The following is a 6,099-nucleotide window of genomic DNA, read 5'->3' as shown; positions in this document are numbered from 1 at the left end:
TTAGAAATATAACTAGGTATCTACAGCACAGATACAGCCTAATACAACATAAAACAGGTAAATAAATACGTGTTTCACACTTTGAAGACAAACCTGTGGAAATCATTAGATGAGTAGAATATAGGCCACATTACCAATTTACTCTACTCTAATTAAGTCTTCTTTTCAGTAGGTTACTTTTCTTTAATTGTTTACAAACAATCTTGTTTGACTTATGAAACACCAACAAAGATCAAAATTGGAACATAATGACACAACAATATCAAAAAGCAATATGTGATATTACTATGTTTTTGGAAATGGTATCATCAAAGGAATATTCCGGGTTCAATACAAGTTAAACTCAATCAACAGCATTTGTGGCATAATGATGATTAACACAAAATTAATAATTTTTTGATTAACTTTTTCTTTTAAAAAAGCAAAAATCTCGGTTACAGTGAGACACTTACAATGGAAGTGAATGGGGCCAATCCGTAAACGTTAAAATACTGTTTCAAAAGTATAGCCATAAGACGTAAAGAATATGCATGTTAACATTGAAAAATCATATACTAACCATTTCTGTGTAAAGTTATATCTCATTTTACAACTTCGTTGCCATGGCGATGTAAGGCCGCTAAACCCTGTAATCCTGCAAAAACAAAAATGTAAACAACTTTACAGCTAAAATATTACACACATTTTTAAAGAAAAATGTATGTTTGCTTCACATTTCGCCGCATTCACTTTCATTGTAAGTGCCTCACTGTAAGCTCAATTTTTGCCTCTTTTTTTTTTGTTGTTTTTTTTTTTGTTAAAGAAAAGGTTGATTGAGCTGAACTTGTATTGAACATGGAATTTTCATTTAGTTATACCATCTCATTTACTTCAAAGAATACGATGAAACTACCAAAGTGCATTTCCAAAACGCCATGGTATTACCGTGGTTCAAGAGACATCGTAATATAATTGTGCTTTTTGATACTTTTTGTAAGTGTCGGGACAGTATGTCCCAATTTAACTTGTAGCAAACCCAGAATATTCCTTTAAGTGCCATAGTATTTGTAAAAGTACCATCTGACATCATCACTATACTGCCACAGTACTTTGTAAGGTAAGAAGAGAAAAAAATTCTGTATCCATTTAGGAGTTTTTTTTTTTTTTGCTATGTTTTTAACATTTGCAATGATACACTATATTGCCAAATGTATTCGCTCACCCATCCAAATAATTGAATTCAGGTGTTCTAATCACTTCCATGGCCACATGTGTATAAAATGAAGCACCTAGGCATGCAGACTGCTTCTACAAACATTTGTGAAAGAATGGGCCACTCTCAGGAGCTCAGTGAATTCCAGCGTGGTACTGTGATAGGATGCCACCTGTGCAACAAGTCCAGCCGTGAAATTTCCTCGCTACTAAATATTCCACAGTCAACTGTCAGTGGTATTATAACAAAGTGGAAGCGATTGGGAATGACAGCAACTCAGCCACGAAGTGGTAGGCCACGTAAAATGACAGAGCGGGGTCAGCGGATGCTGAGGCGCATAGTGCGCAGAGGTCGCCAACTTTCTGCAGAGTCAATCACTACAGACCTCCAAAGTTCATGTGGCCTTCAGATTAGCTCAAGAACAGTGCGTAGAGAGCTTCATGGAATGGGTTTCCATGGCCGAGCAGCTGCATCCAAGCCATACATCACCAAGTGCAATGCAAAGCGTCAGATGCAGTGGTGTAAAGCACGCCGCCACTGGACTCTAGAGCAGTGGAGACACGTTCTCTGGAGTGACGAATCAAGCTTCTCCATCTGGCAATCTGATGGACGAGTCTGGGTTTGGTGGTTGCCAGGAGAACGGTACTTGTCTGACTGCATTGTGCCAACTGTGAAGTTTGGTGGAGGGGGGATTATGGTGTGGGTTGTTTTTCAGGAGCTGGGCATGGCCCCTTAGTTCCAGTGAAAGGAACTCTGAATGCTTCAGCATACCAAGAGATTTTGGACAATTCCATGCTCCCAACATTGTGGGAACAGTTTGGGGATGGCCCCTTCCTGTTCCAACATGACTGGACACCAGTGCACAAAGCAAGGTCCATAAAGACATGGATGAGCGAGTTTGGTGTGGAGAACTTGACTGGCCTGCACAGAGTCCTGACCTCAACCCGATAGAGCACCTTTGGGATGAATTAGAGTGAAGACTGCGAGCCAGGCCTTCTCGTCCAACATCAGTGTCTGACCTCACAAATGCGCTTCTGGAAGAGTGGTCAAAAATTCCCATAAACACACTCCTAAACCTTGTGGAAAGCCTTCCCAGAAGAGTTGAAGCTGTTATAGCTGCAAAGGGTGGGCCGACGTCATATTAAACCCTATGGATTAAGAATGGAATGTCACTTAAGTTCATATGCGTCTAAAGGCAGATGAGCGAATACTTTTGGCAATATAGTGTATAATTGCATATTTTATGTTAGAATATCTGAAAATGCTATATTATGCTCAGATATAGTAAATAGGAGGATTGGCATGCATTTCATACATTACACTATGTAACACAATTTTTGTTCCTGGGTAGTAAGTGTTATTTCCTAATTGCTTATGCCTCAAAAGTATAGAAAATGGCTATTATTCCCCACAAACTTTGCTTCTGTGGCCAGGACTGTAATATTTTGAAATGTACCTATTTCCAATGAGAAAACGGGCGAATATGTGTCTTTTCATTCACATAAAGTCAGAAAAAAACAACATATGAATCCAAATGAACATGTATTTATACTAAAGTAATACAAAAATCACTACAAAAGATTTAGAAGTGAGTAGTTTTTCGAGATTTACGATTATACTGTAAATCACTTTCACGAATCAGCCCCCAAATGTAGTCTCCCATCATGTTCTCGTTATACTGTTCTTGGTAGCGGCGTTCAAAATCCAGTATATCCTGATGGAAGCGCTCACTTTGCTCTTCCGAGTACGCTCCCATGTTCTCCTTGAATTTATCAAGATGAGCATCAAGGATATGGACTTTGAGGGACATCCTACATCCCATTGTGCCATAGTTCTTCACCAGAGTCTCAACCAGCTCCACATAGTTTTCGGCCTTGTGATTGCCCAGGAAGCCCCGAACCACTGCGACAAAGTTGTTCCAAGATGCTTTCTCCTTACTAGTGAGCTACTTGGGGAATTCATTGCACTCCAGGATCTTCTTTATCTGTGGTCTGACAAAGACACCGGCTTTGACCTATGCCTCAGACAGCTTAGGGAAGAAGTCTTGAAGGTAATTGAAGGCTGCCGACTCCTTATCTAGAGCTCTGACAAATTGTTTCATAAGGCCCAATTTGATGTGCAGTGGTGGCATCAGCACCTTCCGGGGGTCCACCAGTGGCTCCCACTTGACGTTGTTCCTCCCCACAGAGAACTCGGTCCGCTGTGGTAGTGCGCCTTGCTGTCCCTGCTGTCCCAAAGGCAAAGATAGCAGGGAAACTTGTTAAAACCGCCTTGGAGACCCATCAGGAATGCCACCATTTTGAAGTCTCCTATTACCTCCCAGCCATACTCATCATACTTCAAGGTCTTGATGCTGTTGTAATCCTCTTTGAGGTGCACCGAGTGAGCCAGGGGAAGAGACGGGTACTTGTTACCATTATGGAGCAGCACGGCTTTGAGGCTCCTGGATGAGCTGTCAATGAAGAGGCGCCACTCATTCTGGTTACAGGCGATTCCGATTGCCTCGAAAAGACTGGTCACATTGTGGCAGAAGCAGAGCCCATCTTGACAGGTGAAGAAGCTGGAAAAAGGTTGGTGATGCTTCCTCTGATCTGCAACTTGCACGCTTTCATTCAACAAGTTCCACTGCTTGAGCCTAGATGTCAAAAGCTTGGCATTGGACTTGGTGAGACCAAGATCTCTAATCAAGTCGTTGAGGTCTTTTTGGTTTGGGTAGTATGGGTTTCTCTCCTCAGCTCCACCTCTGAAATCCCTCAAAGTCCATATCCTTGATGCTCATCTTGATAAATTCAAGGAGAACATGGGAGCGTACTCGGAGGAGCAAGGCGAGCACTTCCATCAGGATATACTGGACTTTGAACGCCGCTACCAAGGACAGTATAACGAAAACATGATGGGAGACTACATTTGGGGGCTGATTCGTGAAAGTGATTTACAGTATAATCGTAAATCTCGAAAACCTACTCACTTCTAAATCTTTTGTAGACATTTTTGTATTACTTTAGTATAAATACATGTTCATTTGGATTCATGTTGTTTTTTTTCTGACTTTATGTGAACGAAAAGACACACATTCGCCCGTTTTCTCTTTGGAAATCGATAAATTTCAAAATATCATTGTCCTTGACACAAAAGCAAAGTTTGTGGGGAATAATAGCCATTTTCTATTCTTTTGAGGCATAAGCAATTAGGAAATAACACTTACTACCCAGGAACCAAAAAAAATAAAAATAAAAAAACAATTGTTACACATTGTTATTTGTGTTATGATGAATGTTATGAAGATGTTTCTGTGTGTGTTACTGCACACAAAAAGGACTCTCTCTCTCCCTCTCTCTCTCTCTCTCTCTCTCTGATATAGTGCATCTGCTCTCACAGCTCTGCTTCTTCTCTCCTCATGTATAGCCACTCCCACCGGGGGCCCCACAGCAGGAGGCACCACCCCTCTCCAGCCAATCACAGTGCAGCATGGCCCCTCCATCACTCCTCAGTTTCCAAGGTAACTGGGCTGCTCTCCTGAAAGGCGCTACATCATCAGCATCCGTCCAGCGAGGGCTGCTCGAGGCAGGCAGCCCTGCGGTAGATCACATAGCAGACGCCTCCCTCACACACCGCACTGGAAGGAAAAATGGAGTAGTGTAGTGTTGTGGTGAGTACCCGGCTTCTGTATTCTACTGCTAAGAGCTACTTTTTTTTCAAGACCAGGATAGAATTTAATATGGATATTATCTTTTACTAGCAAAAGGTTTGACTCTAGTTGATGGGTATTATTGGAGGTATGCAGCACGTTGCTTTGTCAAAGTGGCCTGCAGAGGACGAAGCTGTCGCATACACAAATAGTATCCACAAGAGGGGCCAAACATATACATTGAAGCCTTTTAAATCCCAGGGAAGGGTTGTTTTCTTTTTGCAGTGGTGCTATTTCGGTCTATAAAGATGGGAATGTGAGTGTGTCAGTGTGTATTCTCCACCCACCCTTATACGGAAGTATGGCCCACTGTTTTCCTGTAACAGCCTTGTGTGTTTGTTTGCATTAAGCAGCATGTTTGTAGCTGAATAGCTCATCAAGTGCATAGATCTTTAGCTCTTGATGCTGCAGGGTGGGGAACGTAGCATTTGAGGGTTAATAAGCTTTTCTCAGGCCATGTGGTGCTGTGGACACGCCTGTGTGGTTCTGTCATTGCTCAGTCATGGTTCTGTCTCCTTTAGATGCTGCTTCATCACCTTGAGCCCAAACATACGCCCAGCTTTGTTTGGCTTGGGTGATCTTGGGCGACAGATGCTTGGAGATACAGAGAAGGAAGCAAATCTATTGTAAAAGGCAGCATGAGTGCTAAGGTGTGGTGTTGCACTGCAGGCTCAGAATAAGAATCAGATCTCATGTTTGTTGGCCAAGTAAGTTGATGAGGTGGAATAGGATTTTGTCTTGGTGGTACTTCAAAGGTCACAGCAAACATGCTACAGTATGTTAAGTACTCATTATATATAATTCCACAGAATGTACAATATACACACATAAAATATACAATATGAGTCCACTACTGAAAATGCTTCTATTTTTGCATACTTTTTCAATTTACATATATAAATAAATCTTTACAGATTATATTATAACAGTTTGAAAGAAAAGTTTTGTGTATTTTATTAATGACCTAGAAACTAGAATCTTAAATATTTCTTAAAATACATTTTATTTCATTATGTGTCTTTGTTTTAGATTTTTTTTTTTTTTTTTTTTTTAAACGATTTCCAGGTTTAAGTTAGATTTTCAATCCCATATTTTCAATGTAGTCTCAGACTTTTAGACCCTATGATACTATAAATAGGATATATGGGTGTACTTCAACGTGGGCACTTTTCCACTAAGGATTTCGAGAAAGTAAAGTCTTATAAACATTTTTCACACC

The 6,099-nt window shown here is 40.8% G+C and overlaps 1 protein-coding gene across 3 annotated transcripts in view; it reads left to right on the top strand.

Moving 5' to 3' along the window:
* The first annotated feature begins 4,726 nt into the window (after nt 1-4,726).
* The window catches only part of LOC127455486 (A-kinase anchor protein 6-like), a 202,704-nt gene continuing 201,331 nt past the window's right edge, over nt 4,727-6,099 (top strand). For all 3 annotated transcript variants that reach the window (XM_051723428.1, XM_051723427.1, XM_051723426.1), the window contains exon 1: nt 4,727-4,841. The gene's annotated coding sequence lies outside the window, so the exon portion shown is untranslated. The remainder of the gene's footprint in view (nt 4,842-6,099) is intronic.

This window comes from Myxocyprinus asiaticus, chromosome 17, assembly GCF_019703515.2.
Source record: "Myxocyprinus asiaticus isolate MX2 ecotype Aquarium Trade chromosome 17, UBuf_Myxa_2, whole genome shotgun sequence".
In the NCBI taxonomy this organism is placed as follows: domain Eukaryota; kingdom Metazoa; phylum Chordata; class Actinopteri; order Cypriniformes; family Catostomidae; genus Myxocyprinus; species Myxocyprinus asiaticus.
Note: the sequence above shows the minus strand (reverse complement) of the source record. Positions and strands in the feature narration are given on the sequence as shown.